General features: G+C 40.3%; 1 protein-coding gene and 1 pseudogene across 5 annotated transcripts in view; one reads left to right on the top strand and one right to left on the bottom strand.

The window, feature by feature from the left end:
• The window catches only part of PRORP (protein only RNase P catalytic subunit), a 165,496-nt gene that overhangs the window by 122,083 nt on the left and 19,069 nt on the right, over positions 1-24,344 (bottom strand). The window lies entirely within an intron of this gene.
• On the top strand, positions 1,113-17,767 carry LOC141583421 (septin-7 pseudogene; annotated as a pseudogene).

Raw genomic sequence — 24,344 nt, 5'->3', positions numbered from 1 at the left:
GAAGCAGCGAAGAGAATGAAGAAAGGAAAAATTTTAAATCCTGAAATTTCTAGTGCATAAATTCAACAACAGTAAATCTGACTAATGTTAAATATGTAGACAGTAAATCTTTGTGCACTGCAGTAGTAAGAGAGTAGCCTGTGAAAATCATCCAAGTGGAAAGCAGAAAGGAAATGGGATGTGATTTTACTCTGAAAGAAAACCAAAAGGTGAAACAGTCAAACAGTAAATAGGACAGGCAAGAAAAGTCAGGTAGAAATCTTGGGGATATCCCGGGAACATTCATTAGCTCAGATGACGTGTCTTGTACATCTCATCAGTGGTTTTTTTCTCTGCTAACTTATACAAATGTCTGAGTAACTCAACAGTAATGTACAACTGGAAGATGAGTCATTCCACCAGTAATGAATGAGATTAAGGGAAATTCTATTTTCCCGTGAACTTTGGCATGGTTTGAATCTGTTTTATTATTCCTGCTAGCAATCACTACAAATCCAGGTTTGCACACCTTTTCTTCTGCTATAATTAAGCAAATAAGAGTAAGCTAAGTGTTAGGTAATTTCCCATCCCCAAAAAATATACATCAGTCTCATAAGGAAGTAGAATTACCAGTATAGTTAAACAGCATGTGTTACTGAGTCCAAAGATTTGGGTTTGAATCCTGACTTCATCACTTAACCTGTGAGGTTCTGGCAAGTTACCACACTTTTCTGAGCCTCAGTTTCCTCATTTGTCAAGTAGAGAAAATACGTATTCCCTCCCAGATGTGAGCCAGGGTTAATAAATGCTGCAAGTTCAAAGGAAGAAAAATGCAGACTACAGAGATGAAAAAATGAAAGAGGCTGAGATAGCCATGAAGGAAAAACAGGATCTGGAGGTAGGAGTATATTTTAGATGAGGGAAAAAAAGATGAGGAAAACACAAAGTAGTCTAGAGCCTCTAATTAGCTGGCACTGGCCAAAGCAGGTGTCTGTAGAGGAGCATGGTAAGTGATGAGGCCTGAAAAGTAGGCTGCAGCCAAACTAGAGGAATTACTTTCAGGGTAGGAATGGGAAACTGCTGAAGGTTTTGAAGCAGGGGAGTAATATGATTACATTGGTGTTTTGAAAAGAATGACCTGGAGTGTGAGATCCACTGCTGCTGAGGAGAGGGGTGTCAACAGCAGCACCATGGTTGCTCTGTGGATTTCTTCTGTTGGAATCTGGACCACTGGAATGATGGAAATGTGTGGGATTTGCCTATCTCCCAAATCAAGTATCCACAGAATCAGTGAAGAGGAGGTTTGAATTCACACTTACGTTAGTGGGAAATCTGGGAAATTAATCAATATTAATCAACTTATGATTCCTCATATATTTACATTCTCCAGAGTACCCAGGTCTTTCTCATAGAATTATTACTAAAAAGAATGTGCAAGAGGAACAATCCAAAGTTTTAATCAAAGAAGGTAGTGTTCAGTTGCTGCTGACAACAGTTGATACTCCAGGATTTGGAGATGCAATAGATAATAGTAAATGCTGGCAGCTTGCTATCGACTACATTGATAGAAAATTTATGGACTACCTAAATGCAGAATCATGAGTAAACCGATGTCAGATGCCTGATAACAGGGCGCAGGGATGTTTATACTTCATTGCTCCTTCAGGACATGGACTTAAACCAGTAATAACTTTAAAACAGACAATGAAAGAAATCTAAGAACGTAAAACATATACAGAAACAGACGAAGAAGACAAAAGTTTGTTAAAAAGATGAAGGACCATTTACCTCTTGCTTAGGTAGGTAGTAATACTGTATCACTGAACTTAATGGCAAAAGGGTTAGGGGAAGGCAGTATCCTTGGGGTGTTGCTGAGGTTGAAAATGGTGAACACTGCCAGGCGCGGTGGCTCAAGCCAGTAATCCCAGCATTTTGGGAGGCCGAGGCGGGTGGATCACGAGGTCAAGAGATCGAGACCATCCTGGTCAACATGGTGAAATCCCGTCTCTACTAAAAATACAAAAAATTAGCTGGGCATGGTGGCGCGTGCCTGTAGTCCCAGCTACTCAGGAGGCTGAGGCAGGAGAATTGCCTGAACCCAGGAGGCGGAGGTTGCAGTGAGCCGATATCGCGCCATTGCACTCCAGCCTGGGTAACAAGAACGAAACTCCGTCTCAAAAAAAAAAAAAAAAAATGGTGAACACTGTAATTTTACAATTCTAAGAAATATGTTGATAACACATGCATATTTGAAAGACATTACTAATAATGCCCACTCTGAAAGCAGAAAACTGGCAGTTGTGACTTATAATGGAGTTGATAACAAATAAGGGCTAAGAGTCTTCTGGCACAAATGGAAGAAGAAAGAAGGGTGCATGTAGCTAAAATGAAGAAGATAGAGCTGTAGATGGAGCAGGTGTTTGAGATGAAGGTCAAAAAAAAAGTTCAAAAACTGAAGGACTCTGAAGGTAAGTTCTAATGGCTGTGCCATGAGCAAATGAAAAAGAAGCATAACATAGCTGGGCACGGTGGCTCGCGCCTGTAATCCCAGCACTTTGGGAGGCCGAGGTAGGCAGAGCACCTGAGATCAGGAGTTCGAGATCAGCCTGGCCAACATACTGAAAACCTGTCTCTACTAAAAATACAAAAATTAGCCAGGCATGGTGGCAGGCACCTGTAATCTCAGCTACTTAGGAGGCTGAGGTAGGGGAATTGCTTGAACCTGGGAGACAGAGGTTGCAGTGAGCCAAGACTGTGCCATTGCACTCCAGCCTGGGCAACAAAAGTGAAACTCTGGCTCAAAAAGAAAGAAAAAAAAAGAACGTAATTGCTTTAAGTGCCTTTCCTATATTTTCCTTTTTTTTTTTTTTTTAAATTAAAAACAGCTATCTTCAGTTTAAAGCAAGATAATCATGTTCTGTTGATTTGACTGCTCACAGGATATTCCAAAATAAAAGGACTCTAAAAGGTTTTCATTGAGGATAAATTGTCACAATATGATGCAAATAATGCTTTTTATGATACTTATAATACAAAGGTTCCCTTCAATGCAGCACATACAATAATGTAATTTAGCCTAACACAGCTGACCCTATTTTTTGACACTTTTTAAAAAATATGCATGGGAAAAAAAATTGATAGGCTTACAGTGGACCTAGAGCTTTTTTATAACAACGTTTTGTTTGTTTTGGAGTCTTTAAATAATACTATTCTCATTTAGTGCCCTCTTTAGCTAGAATCTCATTACTACTTCATTTTAATAAAATCATTTAATTTAGATATTTTCCATGTATTAGCCTGCTAAAATAGAATATAGCTTCTTCCATATGGCAGAAACCAACAAGAAAACTTTCCTTTAACTCCCTTTTTTGCACTTTATGGTAAGCAGCAGGGGCAAAAATGCATTTAAAGTTCATTTCTAGGCAAAACTGTAAAGCTAATGAGTAACCTGTTTCTACCTACATGCAGTCTGTTTATTTTATTAGAAATGGGAATCATGGCCTCTTTAAGAGAAAAAAGTTATCATTCTTCATTTAGCTGTATTAATATATTTCATTTCTGTATTTTTTGTTTGTATTGTAAAAAGTTCACATAATAGGCTGGGTGCAGTGGCTCATGCCTGTAATCCCAGCACTTTGGGAGGTCAAGGCTGGCAGATCACCTGATGTCAAGAGTTTGAGACCAGCCTGACCAATATGATGAAACCCCATCTCTACTAAAAATACAAAAATTAGCAGGGCGTGGTGGCATGCACCTGTAATCCCAGGGGAGGAGTGAGACAGAAGAATCGCTTGAACCTGGGAGGTGGAGGGTGTATCGAGCTGAGATCATGCCATTGCACTCCAGCCTGGGCAACAAGAGCAAAACTCTGTCTCAAAAAAAAAAAAAAAAAAAAGTTCACATAACAAACAATGTTGTGATGTTAAAAAAAAAAATGACCTGGCAATAGTGTGAAAAAAAAAAAAAAAAAGGATGGAAGGAGAGTGTAGACACACAAAAACCAGTGGTAATCCAGAAGTCAAGGTTGAGATGCACTAAATGCCTAGATAAGATGGAATTAGTGTAAATGGAACAGCAGAGGCAGAGATGTGAAATGCTGCACAATAGGACTAGTATGAGAGAGGAGACAAAGTCAACTTTAATCTTTTCAGTCTGCATGGCAGAGAAACAGAAAAGTCACAAGTGGAAACTTAATGGTGGTATCAGGGGCTAGAAGAAGCATTTATGAGTCATTTCATTTTGACACATTGAATTTGAGTTCATAATGGCATATTCACAAAGAAATGTCTCATAATCAGTTGGCTACATTGATCTGGCATTTCAAAGAGTAGTCAGGATGAAAGAAAATAATATGAGAGTCACTTGGACAAGAAAGTAGAGCTAAGGCTGAGGAAGAAATCCCATCAGGGTCACTGATAAAGGCTCTGGGTCCTCTCCCAGGAGAAAAATCCGTGCCCTCATTGCAGGAAAAAGGACATCCTGTACGATGAGGACTGAGTGAGTTTTTTTTCCTCCTGGTGAGGACAGGACATGGAGTTTGTCTTAAAGAGGAGAGAACCTGCTATTCATAAAAATCCTCTTAAAGAAGGCATGCAGATTGTGGTGTCAGTCTTTGCGAACAATAGTGTGAGTCTGTTTATAAACAGTTTGTGATTCAGAATGAATTACACGAGAAAGATCCTACCTTGGGTGGATAATGTTACTGGGAGCTATTCAGCCCCATCTGGGACTCCAGAGGCCTAGAGAAATTACCAAAATACATTACAACTGCTTCTTCTCTATCTGGCTATTTTCTGATAAATTTCAGTGTGCTTAGCTAAACAAACTGAGAACTTAATCTATTTTACCCTGGATGTATGTGTGACATCTACCTATTAATCCATAACCCATTTGAAATACTGCACACATATTTACACAAACTTTTACAAAATTTCTGGGGATTCAGAATCCTATAAAATAAAACTTAAAAACACCGGGGTTGAATCACAAAACAAGGAAGAGTTATGGCTCTTTCCTTTCCCCTCAAAATCCATTATCATTCCTTTACTAATAGCAGGATTCTACTTTAAAAGTTTTACACCAGGCCAGGTGTCATGGCTCATGCCTGTAATCCCAGCACTTTGGGAGGCTGAAGCAGGTGGATCACCTGAGGTCAGAAGTTTGAGACCAGCCTGGCCAGTATGATAAAACTCCGTCTCTACTAAAAATACAAAAATTAGCCGCAGTGTGATGGCAGGTGCCTGGGTTTAAATACTAGTTAAGCTTCACTAATCACATAGTTTACAGGGACAATGAATGCTATGCTTTGGATCTGATCATTCAGCTCTGCTAATTTGGTACTTATTAATCAGTTCTTGTTTTCTAAGAGTCATTTGTTTCTCTGATTGCAATTGGAGAAACCTTGTACTATCAACACAATGGTGAATGACTTGAGAAGAAACCACATCAAAAATATCCAAAGGTCTGGCCCATGGTTAGGATAGGCTAATAAGTATATTTTGAAAAAAATGAACCACCATTATTAGGGCAAGAAATATTGACAATGACTACAAAAAAAGTATTAATTGATAAGAACTTTCACCTAAGTCTAATGACTCCTGAGCATCTGCTGTACTAGTAAGTTCTTTTCACTTCCCACTGACATTTTATCTGGGAACATCATACCTTGATATGGCTTTATCATATTTTCTTGAAAAACATCCTCTGCCTATTTTTCTCATTTTGGAGAATTTTACAGGTTAAATAATCAGGTCAACCAAAAAGATAAGCATTTATGCTGTATGAATCTGAAAAGGAACTATAGTATTTTTATTAATATGACAGAATCCAATTTTGCCACTAGTGATTTTTCAGTCAGCTTGCAAAGAATCACACTTGTTAAAGCAGTGATCAGTCTAGAGAAAAGCCTGCTTTTGACTCAACCTGAGTTATCTGCTAATTCAAATCATCTGAACAAATCTACTCTTGGCACAAATGCAGCGAACTCCTTACAAAAACGAAAACAAAAGTAAACCACCTAGGTTTAAATTAGCTGTGTAGGTAGCTCAATCCATATGCCTTCCACCCTTCCAATTATAAGTCTCTGAAAGAAAAGCCAGCACTCCTAAAGGCAGGAAATCACATTTTACTTCCCTGCAGCTGCTTCACAGCCAAGGAAAATGCAAAAACAAAGAGGAAATGTGCCTGAAGATCTTATTAACAAAGAGTGGAAATCCCCTCACTTCACATCTCCCAATTAGCACTGTTAAGGACCTAAGCTCTCAGGTTCAATTTCCCGTTGTGGAAAGCCTAACCACACCAAGACTGATCTGCAGTTGCCACCCAGGCTAAAAGCAGAGGTTGTGCACACTGGAGCATTCCACATTGCCTCTTTAGCTATAGCTTTCACCACGCAATGAATTAACCTGTACAGGATTTTTTTTAACTCCTTCCCTAACCCAGAAAAAAATGTTAATAACCCCTTTACAAAGCAAAAACCATGCAGTGCAGTAGGAAAAGTTTCTTTATATAATTGACTCTGGATCTAAATTAGTTGTTATACTCTATTAAGAAATTTTATCTATCTTGCACATTTCAAAAATGGAAGAACACATGCAAATGACATGACAATTTTCAGCATTTAAAAAGTATCATTTGCTTTAAGAAAGGGACTTTCACTCTCTATTGGATATTTCTGAATTGTTTTGATCCTTTATAATGAATATATACTATATATATTATAATGAATATATACTATGTTTACTTGAGGAAATCTTTACTACAGAAAGATGTTGCATCTGCATGAAAACCACTAAGAAAGCATTGTTTTATAATCTCCCTTTTCATAACTTCTATCCTGAAAGCATATATGTATTTATCAGCATTTTTTTTAAGACACTGAGTCTCACTATGTCGCCCAGGCTTGTCTCAAACTCCTGGGCTCAAGTGATCCTCCCACTTCAGCCTCCCAAAGTGCTGGGATTACAGGCGTGAGCCACCACAGCCAGTCCCTTTGTCAGCTTTAAAAAAAAAAGATTTTAAAAAATGAAAATCTTAAACATATACAAAAGTAGGCAGAATAATATAATAAATCCCCATGAACCCATAAACTAGCTTTATCAACTCATGGCCAATCTTGTTTCATATATAACTTCATCTGTTCCATCCCCTATTTCTCAGTTATTTTTGAAACATATCTCAGACATCACATCATTTCACCCATAAATATTTCGGTGTTTAGCTCTGAATCTAAAGAGTTTGGGCCAGGCACAGTGGCTCATGCCTGTAATCCCAGCACTTTGGGAGGCCAAACCGGGCGGATCACTTGAGCCCAGGAGTTAGAGATCAGCCTGGGCAACATGGTGAAAGCCCCTCTGTACAAAAAAAATGCAAAACTTAGCTGGGTATGGTGGCAGGCACCTGTAGTCCTAGCTACTCAGGAGGCTGAGGTGGGAGGATCACCTGAGCCCAAAAGATTGAGGCTGTGGTAACCTGTGATTGTGCACTCCAGCCTGGGTGACAGATTGAGACCCTGCCTCAAAAAAAAAAAAAGAGCTTTAACTCACTAACATTATTAAGCCTAAATAAAAATCAACAATAATTTCTTAGTAACTCCAACAACTAGTGTTCAGATTCCTCTGATTGTTCAACTCAGTAACTAAGGGTCCAATATAATCCATATACTGCAAATGGTTGCTTTATCTCAAATTGGTTTTATCTATAGGTCATTGCTCCATCTCTTTTTTTTTTCTTGCGACTGATTTATTGGAAGAAACTGGGTTATGTGTCTTGTAGTTTCCCACAGACGGTATTTGGTAATTTTATCCTTGAGGTGTAATTTAACATATTCCTCTGCCCCCTATATTTCCAGTAAATTAGTAGTGAGCTCTAGATGCTTGATCAGATTCAGGTTTGATATTTTCTGTTTTTTCTTTCTTTCTTTTTTTTTTTTTTTTTGAGACAGAGTTTTGCTCTTGTTACCCAGACTGGAGTGCAATGGCACAATCTCGGCTCACCGCAACCTCTGCTTCCTGGGTTCAGGCAATTCTCCTGCCTCAGCCTCCTGAGTAGCTGCGATTACAGGCACGCACCACCATGCCCAGCTAATTTTTTTGTATTTTAAGTAGAGACGGGGTTTCACCATGTTGACCAGGATGGTCTCTATCTCTTGAACTCGTGATCCACCCGCCTCGGCCTCCCAAAGTGCTGGGATTACAGGCTTGAGCCACCGTGCCCGGCCCAGGTTTGATATTTTCTTGTATCAAATTCTTAACTCTCCTATTTCCTATTTCTTAAATTCTTGAAGAAGGATCATGAGCCAAATTTCAACCTACAGCAAAAAAAGTAGTGCTGGTTAATAAGGAGCTATTATGTGCTCTGCTAAAGACAACAATTTAGAATTTCTCCCTTTAGATACTAAGTAAAGGACAGAGGTAGACTAAAGAGCTTCACATCATCGAAACCTCAACAATTATTTGATGCTGTCTTCCTTCCCTCCCAAACTGACACTGTGCTACATACAGACAGCACTTTTATTCACCTAAATTAAACTTCCTGTTCTACTCTGCATTGTCTTTTGGGCTCCACTCTCGTCTCTGCTCCCACTAGGAAAAGCTGACCTTATCTAACTTTTCTTAACACATAACTAACTAGTCTGTGTGGCAACAGTTAGAAAGCCTTAACATTGTAGAGCTGGAGTGGGCTTTGGAGATCATCTGGTCCAACTGTCTCTGTTTAAAGACCAGGAAAAAGAACAAAAGTGCTGAAGTAACCTTCCCAAGGTTATTATAAATATATATGTTAAGTTAGTTAATATTCATAAAGTACTCATAACAGTGACTAGCTTATAAAAAGCCTTATATAAATATTTGCTTTTAAAAAAACAAGTTACCCAGATGTGATGGCTCATGCCTGTAATCTCAGCACTTTGGGAGGCTGAGGTGGGTGGATCACCTGATGTCAGGAGTTCGAAACCAGCTTGGCCAACATAGTGAAACCCCATCTCTACTTAAAATACAAAAATTAGCCAGATGTGGTGGTGGGTCCCTGTAAGCCTAGCTACTTGGGAGGCTGGGGCAGAAGAATCGCTTGAACCTGGGAGGCAGAGGTAGTAGTGAGCTGAGGTTGCACCATTGCACTACAGCCTGGGCAACAAGAACAAGACTCCATCTCAAAAAAAATAAAATTAAATTAATTAAGAAACACAATTAGTATTTGAGAGAGGACCTCTTAAACCTCTCCAAGAATACAAACAATACTCCCTTCTACTTTGCAGTTTGGGGGGATTATGCACTCTACATATACCTAAATGTTCCAGATAACTGAAGCATGCTCCTTTAAACTCCCAATTTTATTTCATTTTCATCTTTCAAAGTCAAGATAATCCAAGATGGAAACTGTTGTCAGAAACATACTATATAGTTTCCTTTATCAAATGAAAAACACTGAACAGTATCTCATTAAATTTCTCAGCTGGGTGCAGTGGCTCATGCCTGTAATCCCAGCACTTTGGGAGGCCGAGGCAGGTGGATCACAAGGTCAGGAGTTCAAGACCAGCCTGACCAATATGGTGAAACCCCATTTCTACTTAAACTACAAAAATTAGTCAGGCATGATAGCACATACCTGTAGTCTCAGCTGCTAGGGAGACTGAGGCAGGAGAATCGCTTGAACCTGGGAGGCAGAGACTGCAGTGAGCCAAGATCATGCCACTGCACTCCAGCCTGGACAACAGAGTGGGACTCCATCACAAAAAAAAAAAAAAAATTCTCAGTGGCCCATTATTTTTATTATGAACACAGTGAAGCATAATGAATAGAACTCATATTTGGGAGTGAGACAGATGTGCATTTCAATCTTAATTCTGTTACTTACAAACCTTGCTTGGCAAATCAGTTAACCTCTCTGAGGTCTAGCAAAAAAGGGAAGGCTGCCTTCCTTGCAAGATTTTCACAAAAATTAGAGATAACTGATACAAAGGTCCTAGCACAAAGATCTTAACAAGACACTAAGAATTCAGTAAATGATAATTATTATTCATTTATTCAACAAATGAGCATCTTTATATTCAGCACTATTCTAACTTACGAGGATACAGCAACAAATGAGCATCTTCATGTTAAGCACTATTCTAAGTTATGAGGATACAGCAGTGTTCTAAACAAACAAAAATCCCTACCCTCGTGGTGCTTTCACTCTATATAGAGAAAAGACAGTAAAAGCTCTGTGTGTGTGTGTGTGTGTGTGTGTGTGTGTGTGTGTGTGTGTGTGTGTCATGTCAGATAAGTGCTATGGAGAAAAATAAAGCAGAGCTAGAAAATAGGGAGTGCTGGCAGATTAGAGGGGGGGATATGAAGGAAAGAAGGGAATCATTGATGATTCTGACCTTTTTGACCTGAATAGCTAGAGGGAAAAAGTTGTATTTATTGAGATAGGGAAGACTATAGGAGGAATGTGTGTATAAAGATCGGGAGTTTGGTTTAATGGAGATCAGAGGCTTTATTCTCAATGTCTCAGCTGCTGCTCTTTCTTTCTTTCTTTTTTTGAGACAGAGTTTAGCTTTTGTTACCCAGGCTGGAGTACAATGGTGCGATCTCGGCTCACCGCAACCTCCGCCTCCTAAATTCAAGCAATCCTCTTGCCTCAGCCTCCCAAGTAGCTGGGACTACAGGCGTGCGCCACCATGCCCAGCTAATTTTTCTATTTTTAGTAGAGACGGGGTTTCACCATGTTGACCAGGATGGTCTCGATCTCTTGACCTCGTGATTCACCCACCTCAGCCTCCCAAAGTGCTGGGCTTATAGGTGTGAGCCACTGCGCCCGGCCTAACCACTGCTCTTTCATACTGGTAGTTTTCTTTTCCTTTCAGAAGTAAGCTGTCAGGCTTCAGCACCAATATTGCTGTTTCTAATCTAGTGTCTTACTTACATAATTCTATTCTCTAAGAAGACCAAATGAAAAAGCAATAAAAATCAATATATTTAGGCAACAGATTAGAAGAACTAAATCAGAAATCTGAGGCAGAATTTTTTTTTTTTTTTTTTTTTTTGCGACAGTTTTGCTCTTGTTACCCAGGCTGGAGTGCAATGGTGCGATTTCAGCTCACCGCAACCTCCACCTCCTGGGTTCAGGCAATTCTCCTGCCTCAGCCTCCTGAGTAGCTAGGATTACAAGCACGTGCCACCATGCCCAGCTAATTTTTTGTATTTTTTTAGTAGAGACAGGGTTTCACCATGATGACCAGGATGGTCTCGATCTTTTGACCTCGTGACCCACCCACCTTGGCCTCCCAAAGTGCTGGAATTACAGGCTTGAGCCACCACGCCCAGTCCCTAAGGCAGAATTTTTTAAGAAAAATGAAAGTAAAAGTGTATCACTCTGGGAAGTACTTTACTTCCAAATACTGTTTCTAAAAATTTGCTTATAAGATGATTATACAGAACTCATAAAACTTCTTCCATAAATACAAATTAATTTAAAAATGGCTTGGTTTCCAAGCCAAATGACGCAATGGGTTATAGTATAACAGTAATAGTGCCAACCTGAATCTGAGAGAGAAAAGATCACAGGCTGTAAGAAAGACAAGTCTCTCTTGCCCTTGGCACAAGAAAAAAATAAGTCAAATATCTCCTTTGCACACTCCCACCTTGTTTAAACCTCCTAAACGTGACTTTATCCCTCTGTCTCTAGCACACTACTCCACACAAAACTTTCCACGCGAGCACCCTCCTCAGATCAGCCTCTCAAAACGTTCTCTATGTTTAAAAATCACCAACCCAAATCCAAAACAGCAGCAACCAGACACCCATACCCACACTTAATTCTCATTTCCTTGTAAAGCCAAAGTCAGCAAGGCTTTGGGAGGAAAGTGCACTGCTTCAAGCAAAATCTCATTTTTAAAAAACTGGATCACAGCTGTTTCAGTCAGTGTTACATAAAAGGAAAAGAAGGCCAGGCGCAGTGGCTCACACCTGTAATCCCAGCACTTTGGGAGGCCGAGATGAGTGGATCACCTGAGGTCAAGAGTTCAAGACCAGCCTGATCAACATGGAGAAACCCCGTCTCTACTGAAAATACAAAATTAGCCAGGCGTGCTGGAGCATGCCTGTAATCGCAGCTTCTGGGGAGGCTGCGGCAGGAGAATTGCTTGATTCCAGGAGGTGGAAGTTGTGCTGAGCTGAGATCACGCCATTGTACTCCAGCCTGGGCAACAAGAGCGAAACTCCGTCTCAAAAGAAAAAAAAAGTAAGAAGAATGAAGAAATAAGGAAAACATTTGACATTGGGAAGGCCACTGCTAGGAGTGACCTGCTTTTCCTTTTAAGTGTTTAACCTTCCTATAATTCTGAATTCACTGATTTTTCTAGCTTCACATTTTTTGCCAGAATTCTTGCACCAACACACACGAATGGTAATTATTTAAGGGCACCAGAAACTCTGCTGCTCTAAGACAGTAAACTTAATTAACAAATGTTGTGTGTATTCTGATTGCTCCATCAACAGCCATTTCCCCATCTCTCTCCCTCTGCTCAGGCCTTCCTACTACCTGAGACATAACATTATTGAAATTAGACCAATTAATAATTCTACAATGGCCTCTAGGTGTTCAAGTGAAGAGTCTCAGGTCTTACAGTTTAAATCAAAAGCTAGAAATCATTAAGCTTAGTGAAGATGGCATGTCAAAAGCTAAGACAGGGCTGGGCCTGGTGGCTCAGCCTGTAATCCCAGCATTTTGGGAGGCTGAGGTAGGTGGATCACTTGAGGCCAGGAGTTCTAGACCAGACTGGGCAACATGGCAACACCTCATCGCTACTAAAACTTAGCCGGGCATGGTGACACATGCCTCTAATCCCCCAGCTACTAAGGAGGCTGAGGCATGAGGATTGCTCAATTGAACCTGGGAGGCAAAGGGTGCAGTGAACCAAGATCGTGCTGCTGAACTCCAGCCTATATGACAGTGCAAGACTCTGTCTCCCCTGCTGCCCCCGCCTCCAAAAAAAACCTAAGATAGGCCAAAAGCTAGGTACCAAACTTTGCAAATGCCAAGTCCTCAAAAGAAACTAAAAGTGCTACTTCAGTGAACAAATGAATAAGAAAGCAAAACAGCCTTATTGCTGATATGAAGAAAGTTTTAGTAGTCTGGATACAAGATCAAATAAGCCATAGCATTCTCTTAAGCCAAAGCCTAATCCAGAGTAAGGCCTGAATGCTTCAATTCCACAAAGCTGAGAGAGGTGAGGAAGTTGCAGAAGAAAAGTTGGAGGTAAGCAGAATTTGGCTCAACAGGTTTAAGAAAATAAGCAGTCTCCAAAATATAAAAACGCAAGGTACCAGGCATGGTGGCTCATACTTGTAATTACAGTACTTTGAGAGGCTGAAGCAAGAGGATCACTTGAGGTCAGGAGTTTCAGACCAGCCTGGGAAACATAGCAAGACCCTATCTCTACAAAAAATTTAAAAATGATCCAGGTATGGCAGTATGCCTGTAGTCCCAGTTACTTGGGAGGCTTAGATGGGAGGATTGCTTGAGCACAGGAGTTTGAGGCCCCAGTGGACTATGATCATACCACTACACTCCAGCCTGGATAACAGAATGAGACACCGTATCAAAAAAAAAAAAAAAAAGTGCAACTGGGAGGTTATGGGCACAGACAGGTGGAACCAAAAGAACCAAAATAAGAAATGAAAAAAAGTGCACAGTAAAGCAGCAAGTACTGATGTAGATGCTGCAGCAAGTTATCCAGAAGATCTAAGATCACGGATGAATATGACTACTCTAAACAGATTTTCCATGGAGACAAAACAGCCTTCTATTGGAAGAAGATGACACCTAGAACTTTCATAGCTAGAAAGAAGTCAATGCCTGACTACAAAACTTCACAGGACAGGCTGACTCTCTTATTATGGGCTAATACAGTTGGTGACTTTAAATTGAAGCCAATGCCAGCTTACCATTCCAAAAATCTTAGGGTCCTTAAGAATTACACTAAACCTCCTCTGCCTATGCCCTATCAATGGAACAAAGCCTGGCTAACAGCACATCTGTTTACAGCATGGTTTACTGAATATTTCAAGCCCACTGTGGAGACCTACTGCACCAAAAAAAAAGACTCTTCAAAATATTATTGCTCAGTGACAATGTACCTAGTCACCCAAGAGCTCTTATGGAGATGTGCAAGGAGATGAAAGTTGTTTTCATGTCTACCGACATAACACCCATTCTAAAGCCCATGGATCAAAGAGTAAATTCAACTTTCACATCTTACTATTTGAAAAAATATGTTTCATAAGGCTATAGCTGTCAGAGATAGTGATTGTTCTGAAGGATCTAGGCCAAGTCAATTGAAAACCTTCTGGAAAGGATTCACCACTCTACATGCCACAAAGAACATTTGTGATTCACGTAAAGAAGTCAAAAGATCAACAGTAACAGAGGTTTGGAAGAAGTTGACACCAACCCTCATGGATGACTTGAAGGGGTTCAAAATTTCAATGGAAGAAGAAACTGCAGATATGGTGGGAAAAGCAAGAGAACTAGAGTTAGAAGTGGAGCCTGAAGATGTGACTGAATTGCTTCAATCACATAATAAAACTTGGATTAGGAATTGCTTCTTATGGATGAACGAAGAAAGTGGTTTTTTGAGATAGAACTTACTCCTAGTGGACACATTGTGAATATTGCAATGACAACAAAGAATTTAGAATATTATGTAAACTTAGTAGACAAAGCAGCAGCAGGTTTGGAGAAGACTGACCACAGTTTTGAAAGAAGTTCTAATGTGGTAAAATGCTATCAAAAAGCACTGCATGCTGTAAAAAGCCTTTTGTGATGAGAAGAGTCAATTTATGTGGCAAACTTCATTATTGTCTTAAGTTAAGAAATTGCCACACAATGGCTCATGCCTGTAATTTCAGCACTTTGAGAAGCTGAGGCAAGCAGATCATTTGAGCCCAGGAGTTCGAGACCATCTCAAGAAAAAAATTAGAAAAAATTAGCTAAACATGGTAATGTGAGCCTGTAGTTGCAACTACTTGGGAGCCTGAGGTGGGAAGATCACGTGAGCCTGGGAAGTGGAGGCTTTAGCAAGCCATGATCTTGCCAATTGCACTCCAGCCTGGGTGACAGAGTGAGATCCTGTCTCAAAAAAATAAAGAAATTGTCATAGCTATCCCAGCCTTCAGCAAACACCACCACTTTGATCAGTCAGCAGCCATCAACTTGCTGAAGGCTCAGATGACCACAGCATTGCTTTTTACCAATATAGTATTTTTAAATTAAGGTATGTATATACGTTGGTTTTTTTAAAACATAATGCTATTGCATACTTAATATGTCTATAGCAGAGTGGAAAGATAAGTTTTGTTGTTGTTTAGAGACAGAGTCTCACTCTGTTACCCATGCTGGAGTTTGGTGACACAATCATAACTCACTGCAACCTTTAACTCCCAGGCTCGAGTGATCCTACAAACTCAGCCTTCCAAAGTAGCTAGGACTACAGGTACACACCACAAAGCCCAGCTAATTAAAAAAATTTTTTTTTTGTAGACATAGGGTCTCACTATGTTGCCTAAGTGGGTGTCAAACTCCTGGCCTCAAACAGTGTTTCTGCGTGGGCCCCAAAACACTGGGATTACAGGTGTGAGCCACTAGCCACAGAAAGATAACTTTTTTTTTTTTTTTTTGAGACGGAGTTTCGCTCTTGTTACCCGGGCTGGAGTGCAATGGCACAATCTCGGCTCACCGCAACCTCCGCCTCCTGGGTTCAGGCAATTCTCCTGCCTCAGTCTCCTGAGTAGCTCGGATTACAGGCATGTGCCACCATGCCCAGCTACTTTTTTGTATTTTTAGTAGAGATGGGGTTTCACCATGTTGACCAGGATGGTCTCGATCTCTTGACCTCATGATCCACCCGCCTCCGCCTCCCAAAGTGCTGCAATTACAGGCTTGAGCCACTGCGCCCGGCCGAAAGATAACTTCTGTATTACCTGGCTAACCAAAAAATTTGTGTGACCTGCTTTATTGCAATAGTTACAATAAAGCTTAGAATCAAACTCGTAATGTCTTCAAGGTATGCCTATATTTTTAATTACATGGTTTAAAACTATATTTTACAGATAAATTTCTTTCTCAGATTTTTTAAAAAATCACTAAGCCCCCAAAGTTTTCAATTTACCACACAATGTTTATTTAAATCTGGGGGAAAAAATCCACAGTTCATTTCAGAGATGACAAGATCTTCAAACCCAGAATAGAGAGAAGAGAAGGGTCTGGAGACTGTGATAAAGAGCTCAGTTCACATCTTTCATTTTGTAACTACTACTCTCAAACCACTGTTGGGATATCTGCCCTTCAAATAAAGAAAAAAAAAATCCCTAAAGACCTAAATTAGATAAGTTATTATACTGACATTTCATTTCAATTATGTGTCCTGTCTTACATTTGTATTTAGAGAGATACCAGAAGGTCCCCCCTTTCTCAATTAACTGAAGAGATATTATCAAGCAGGACAAATGGTTTGCTTTAAACTTAACCCTAAAAACTCAATTAAATGTATCACAGGCAATTTGCCTGCCTCCTTTTCTTTTTCAGAAAAGAGAATCCTAAATCATTAAAACTTTATTTTAAAACTTCTAAATCACAGAATTATGGGGACTGTGATTGTAATTACAGTTTCATTAAAAGTTCAAAATGAATGGATCATGGTAGGCTGTTTTATCTTTATAGCTATTGTGATTGAAAAATTTTTTCCCCTTTTCACAGGTGTTGATGAAATTTTTTATAATTAAAAAATATTATAATCAGAATAAAACCCACTTCAATTTTGAAAAGTACAAGAAAATGACTAAGTAAGATATCTCAATAAGAACTGAAAAGGGCCAGGTGCAGTGGCTCATGCCTGTAACCCCAGCTCTTTGGGAGGCCAAGGTGGGAGGATTACTTGAGCCCAGAAGTTCACTACAAGCCCAGGCAACAAAGTGAGACCTCATCTCTACGAAAAATCTAAAAATTCACTGGTTGTGGTGGTGTGTGCCTGTAGTCTCAGCTACTCGGGAGGCTGAAGCAAGAGGATCACTTGAGCCTGGGAGGTTAAGGCTGCAATGAGCTATGATCACGCCATTGCACTTGGGTAACAAGGGTCTCTTAAACAAAAAAAGAACTAAAAAAGAACATAAGAAACTAATAGAAAATATACTGAGTAGTGACACTGTTGTCTTTGATTTAACTTCCTTTGTTAATATGCTTGTGTAATAAAATAGAGAGAAATAAACTGTAATTTTTAATGAAAGAAAAAGGAAATCACATCTAAAGCAGAGTATTTTCTAAAACTGTGGTTTAATGACCCCTGGGTATCCCCAAGATCCTCTCGGGAGATTTGTAAAGTTAAAACTATTTTCATAACGCTAAGATGTTATATATCTTCTTCACTCTCATTTACTCACAAGTATACAGTAGCGTTTGGACACAGTATCAAAGAACAATTATGATTATGATTATGATAATGAAGATTATCTCCAAGAACCAACAAAATCCTCTTTGCTTTTCCAACTACCTATTTCCATGAGCTTCCATTTTCTTCATGTGCTTCAACCAAAACACCATACCACAACAGACTGAGTATAGAAACAGATGTAAAAATCCAGCTGTCAACCCTTTTCACCAAAAGGATGATGCTGAAAGCAAAGAAGGAAATCCCTGCTCTCCCAAAGCCAAATCCAAAGTGAAGGCTTCAAAGGCCAACAAGACAGTGTTGAAAGGCATCCAGTCACAAACACAAAAAGATCTGCAGGTTACCCATGTCCCAGTAGCTTAGCTCAACACACTTTGGCTTTGAAGGTAGCCCAAACATCCTCACTAGAGAACCCATAGGAGAAACAAGCTTCACTATTATGCTATCAAGTTCCCCTTGACCGCTGAGCTGACCATGAAGGAGACAATACCACATGTATGTTCATTGTGGATATCAAGGCCAACAAGCACCAGATCAAATAGGCTATAAAGTTCTGTGACACTGACATGGCCGCAATCAACATCCTAATCAGGACTGATGAAGAGAAAGCAACCTATGTTTCACTGGCTCCTAACTATGACGTTTTGAATGTTGCCAACAAAATTGAGATAACTTAAACTGAGTCCAACTGGCTAATTCTAAATATAACGGTTTTTTTTTTTTTGCCATTTATTAAAACTATCTGTCTTCTATTAAGCTACATCATTAAAAAGATCTGCAAAAATGTAAGACAATGTACTCTTCTTACTAATATTGGTTTTGTTCTGGACAATAGAATAATTTCCTATAAAAATGTTATTTACGTTATATAATAGTTTTTATATTATTTTCAATTAATTAATACATATTTGGCCGGGCATGGTGGCTCACATCTGTAATTCCAACACTTTGGGAGGCCGAGGTGGATGGATTACTTGAGGTCAGGAGTTCAAGACCAGCCTGGCCAACATAGTGAAACACCATCTCTACTAAAAAATACAAAAGTTAGCTGGGTGTGGTAGCATATGCCTGTAATCACAGCTACTCAGGGGAGGCTGAGGCAGGAGAATCACTGAACCCAGGAGGCAGAGGTTGCAGTGAGCAGAGATCGCACCACTACTCTCCAGCCTGAGTGACAGAGCGAGACTCTGTCCCAAAAACAAAACAAAAGCTCTCTGGAATCTTCAATAATTTTTAAATACATAAAAAGGTCCTGAGACCAAAAGGTTAAGAACTGCACTTCTAAAGTATTTCTTACATTACATGAAAAATGTAACTCTACAAAGAAGTATTTTTTACAATGAGAGAAACAAAGAAAGCTGTTTAAAACAGAATTTAGGCTAAGCATGGTGGCTCATGCCTGTAATCCCAGCGCTTTGGGAAGCCAAGGCAAGAGGATCACTTGAGCCCAGGAATTTGAGACCAGCCTGGACAACATAGTGAGATCCCATCTCCACATATTTTTTTTTGTCGCCAGGCTGCTGGAATGCAGTGGCGTGATCTCAGCTCACTGTAATCTCGGCTTGACCAAGGGTTCAAGCAATTCTCCTGCCTCAGCCTCATGAATAGCTGGGACTACAGGTGTGTACCACCATGCCCTGCTAATTTTTTGCATTTTTATTAGAGGTGGGGTTTTGCCATGTTGCCCAGGCTGGTCTCAAACTCCCAAGCTCAGGTAATCCAGTTTCCCAAAGTACTAGGATTACAGGCATAAGCCACCAAGCCCAACCCCATCTCTACCCCATATAATTTTTTTTTTTAAATTTAAAAATTAGCAGGGCAGTGTGGCATGCACCTGTAAGTCCTAGCTACTTGGGAAGCTAAGTTGGGAGGACTGCTCAAGCCCAGAAGTTCAATGCTGCAGTGAGCTATGATCACACCATCGCACGCCAGCCTGGGCAAAAGACCATGCCCTCATCCCTTTAAAAAAAACAAACAAAGGCCGGGCGCGGTGGCTCAAGCCTGTAATCCCAGCACTTTGGGAGGCCGAGGCGGGTGGATCACGAGGTCGAGAGATCGAGACCATCCTGGTCAACATGGTGAAACCCCGTCTCTACTAAAGGTGCAAAAAATTAGCTGGGCATGGTGGCGTGTGCCTGTAATCCCAGCTACTTAGGAGGCTGAGGCAGGAGAATTGCCTGAGCCCAGGAGGCGGAGGTTGCGGTGAGCCGAGATCGCGCCATTGCACTCCAGCCTGGGTAACAAGAGCGAAACTCCGTCTCAAAAAAAAAAAAAAAAAAAACAAAACAAAAAAAGCAGCCAGGTGTGGTGGCTCATGCCTTTAATCCTAGAACTTTGAGAGGCCAAGGCAGGCAGATCATGAGGTCAGTTCAAGACCAGCCTGGCTAACATAGTAAAACTCCATCTCTATGAAAAATACAGAAAAAATTAGCTGGGCATGGTGGCGGGCACCTGTAGTCCCAACTACTTGGGAGGCTGAGGCAGGAGAATCACTTGAACCCAGGAGGCAGAAGTTGCGGCGAGCCAAGATTGCACAACTGCACTCCAGCCTGGGCAACACGGTGAGGCTCTCTCTCAAAAAAAAGAAAAAAGTGATGAATTTATAATTTACAGGATGAGCTTCTGGGTGTGATGGCTCATATTTATAATCCCAGAATTTTGGGAGGCTGAGGTGGGAGGAATGCTTGGGCCCAGGAGTTTGAGACCAGCCTTAGCAACATAGTGAGACCCCCACCTCTACATAAAATAAAAAATTAGCCAGATGTGGTGGCACACACCTGTAGTCCCAGCTACTCAGGCGGCTAAGGTGGGAGGATTGCTTGAGCCCAGGAAGTCCTGGCTGCAGTGAGCCATGATTGTGCCACTGCACTCTAGGTTACGTGACAGAGCAAGACCCTGTCAAAAAAAAAAAAGTGTTCATGAGTTAATAATCATGGAGTTTGTGGGTCCATTATATTAGTCTCTCTTTTTGCACATGTTTGAAATTTTCCATAATAAACAGATTAAAGAATTGAATTATTATCTTTGTAGTTGAATATTTTAAAAATCTGACTGTAATTTAATGTTGTTATCAAGAACCATGGCTGGCCACAGTGGGTCACACCTGAAATCTCAGCACTTTGGGAGGCCAAGGTGGGAGGACCACTTGAAGCCAGTAGTTCAAGACCAGCCTGGGCAACATAGCAAGATCCCATCTCTACAAAAAAAAAAAAAATTAAAAATAAAACTAGTCAGGTGTAATGGCATACACCTGAATCCTAGCTACCCAGGAGGCTGAGGGAAGAGGATTTCTTCAGCCCAGGAGTTCAAGGCTGCAATGAGTTATGATCATGACACTGCTCCAGCCTGGGTGACAGAGTAAGACCCTGTCTCAGAAAAGAAAACAAAACAACAACAAAAGAAGGGAAAAAACATAATTAACATTAAACTAACACTATGCACATAGCTCCAAATTCACTTTTTGATCTTCACTGATGTCCATTCAATTAGTTTCAGTAGTTAAATCAGTAGATGCAAATTATGTGGGATTCTGCTTTGTTCACTTAAAATTTATATATACCAAAAGATAAATAAAGAAATAAATAAAAAAGGCCGGGCATGGTGGCTCATGTCTGTAATTCCAGCACTTTGGGAGGCTAAGGCAGGTGGATCACCTGAGGTCAGGAGCTCGAGACCAGCCTGGCCAACATGGCAAAACCCCTTCTCTAAATAAATAAATAAATAAAAACAAAAATAAAAATTCATATATACCATTCTCATCTCTATCTACTATCACTAACCTGACTTACACAAAAATGACCGATATCTTTCAGTTTAATATTAAAAAGAATTTCAACAAATCCTTTAACCTGAATTACTAGGTCATGCCTAGAGTAATTTTTATATGTTACATTATTGCCATCTGCTGGCTATGTTGCCAAATTACAGTAAACAAATGTTTAAAACAGAAAAGCTAAAAATTTACCTCATATAATAACTGAGATTTTTCTCCCAAAATTATTCCACAGACAAGAAGCTGCCATACAAAAGGTTCTTCAAAATCTCGTATTAGAAGCAATTGTTCTTAATTCTGGCTGCACTTTAAAATCACCTGGAAGCTTTTGAAAATCCTATGACCTAGACCTCACCAAGCCAAAGCAATTAAATCAGAATCTCCGTATTATGAAAATCAAAGTCAACTACAGACTGAGAGAAATTATTTGCTAAATATATTGAACTTAGGACTTGTATCTAGAGTATAGAAACCGTTCGTACAACTCCATAATAAAACAATTTTTAAGATAGGCGAAATATCTGAACAAATATTACACCAAAGAAGACATATGGATGGCAATTAAATACATAAAAAATGCTCAACAATATTAGTCATTATGAAAACATAAATTAAAATTACAATGAGATACCACTTCACACCATAGGAACAGCTAACAGTAAAGAGAGTAATCATACAATGCACTGGCCAGGATGTGAAGCTACCTTCATACTCTACTGGTGGGAATGTAAAATGGTACAACCACTCTGGAAAACAGCTGGGCAGTTTCTGAAAAAGCTACAAACACACACATAGCTACCGTAAGACATCTACCATAAGACGCAACCATTCCAGTCCTAAGAGAGTTACCCAAGAGAAAAAAAAGCTGTAGTAGGTTGAACAGTGTAACCTCAAAATTTATGTCTAGGAGAAAACACAGAATGTGAATGTAGAAAGAGGGTCTTTGTAAACGAAATAAGATGAGGTATGGCTGGGCGCAGTGGCTCAAGCTTATAATCCCAGCATTTTGGGAGGCCGAGGCGGGTGGATCACCTAATGTCAAGAGTTTGAGACCAGCCTGGCTAACATAGTAAAACCCCATCTTTACTAAAAATACAAAAATTAGCCAGGCATGGTGGTGCACACCTGTAATCCCTGCTACACAGGAGGCTGAGGCAGGAGAACTGCTTGAACCTGGGAGATGGAGGTTACAGTGAGCCGACATTGCACCACTGCACTCCATCCTGGGTGACAGCGCAAGGCTCTGTCTCAAAAAAAAAAAAAAAAAAAAAAAAAAGGAAAATACAAAAGAAATAAGACAAGGTCATGCTGGATTGGGGTGGACTCTAAATCTCATGACTCATAGCCTTATAAGAAGAGATGGCACACAGAGATACAAAGACAAAGAAAGCTATGTGAAGACAGAGGCAGAGAACGGAGTGATGCAGCTAAAAGCCAAAGAACATCATGAATTGCCAGCATCTGGCTTCTGAAGGTAGGAAAGAGAAGGAAGGATTCTTCTCTGGATCCTTAAAAAGGAGCAGGACCCTGCCAACATCTTGATTTCAGATTTCTAGCCTCCAGAATTGTGAGAGAGTAAATGTCTGCCATTTGAAGCCACCCAGTTTGTGGTAATTTGTTAGGGCAGCCCTAGGAAACCAATACAAAAGCACAAAGCACAAAGATTTGTCCAAGACTGTTCTTACCAGCCTTATTTATAATAGCACCAAACTGGAAATAACCTAAATGCCCATCAACGAATGTACAAATTCTAAAACAGTCACACAATGGAATACCACTCAATTATAAAAATGAAAGAACGACTGAGACACAAAACAGGGATGAAATCTCAAAATGATTATGCTGAACACAACAATCAGACAAAAAACCAAGTATATTTTGTATGATTCCATAGTGGTTGCCTGGGGCTGGTAGGGCAAAATGGCATAAGAAAACTTTTGTGGGTGTTACATATGTTCATTATGTTGACTGAAGTGACAGTTCCACGGGTATATACATAAGCCAAAACTCATTAAGTTGTATACTTTAAATATATGCTGTTTATTGTATGTCAAATACATGTCAATAAAACTATATTTGAAAAATCAAAATATTCCTGGGCAAAGTGGCTCATACCTGTAATCCCAGCACCTTGGGAGGCCAGGGCAGGAGGATCACTTGAGCCCAGGAGTTCAAGACCAGCCTGCGCAACATAGTGAGACTATCTCTAATTTAAAAAAAACAAAACCAAAAAAACTTGCATTAAAAATCTGTATCCTTGGCCGGGTACAGTGGCTCATGCCTGTAATCCCAGCACTTCAGGAAGCTGAGGCGGATGGATCACTCGTGGTGAGGAGTTCAATACCAGCCTGGACAACATGGTGAAACCCTGTCTCTACAAAAAAATATAAAAATGTCAGGCACGGTGGCTCATGCCTGTAATCCCAGCACTTTGGGAGGCCGAGGTGGGCGGATCATGAGGTCAGGAGTTCGAGACCATCCTGGCCAACAAGGTGAAACCCCATCTCTACTAAAAATACAAAAATTAGAGGGACATGGTGGCAAGCGCCTGTAGTCCCAGCTACTCAGGAGGCTGAGGCAGGAGAATTGCTTGAACCTGCAAGGCAGAGGCTGCAGTGAACTGAGATCATGCCACTGCATTCCAGCCTGGGCAACAGAGTGAGACTCTGTCTCAAACAAAAACAAAAACAACAAAAAAATTAGCCCAGCATGGTGGTATGCACCTACTTCCCCAGCTACTCGGGAGGCTGAGATTGGAGAATCGCTTGAACCTAGGAGGCAGAGGTTGCAGTGAGCCCAGATGGTACCACTGTACTCCATGTACTTCAGCCTGGGAGACAGAGGGAGATTCCATCTTTAAAAAAAAAAAAAATCAGTATCTTTAATGGCTGGGGTCCAGGTAGCAGTAATTTTTAAACACTGCCTAGGTATTCTTTTTTTTTTTTTTTTTGAGACGGAGTTTCGCTCGTTACCCAGGCTGGAGTGCAATGGCACGATCTCGGCTCACCGCAACCTCCGCCTCCTGGGTTCAGGCAATTCTCCTGCCTCAGCCTCCTGAGTAGCTCGGATTACAGGCATGTGCCACCCTGCCCAGCTAATTTTTTGTATTTTTAGTAGAGACGGGGTTTCACCATATTGACCAGGATGGTCTCGATCTCTTGACCTCGT

This window comes from Saimiri boliviensis, chromosome 2 (assembly GCF_048565385.1).
Source record: "Saimiri boliviensis isolate mSaiBol1 chromosome 2, mSaiBol1.pri, whole genome shotgun sequence".
NCBI lineage: Eukaryota > Metazoa > Chordata > Mammalia > Primates > Cebidae > Saimiri > Saimiri boliviensis.
The sequence above is the reverse complement of the archived record's forward strand: the minus strand, read 5'-3'. Positions and strand labels throughout refer to the sequence as shown.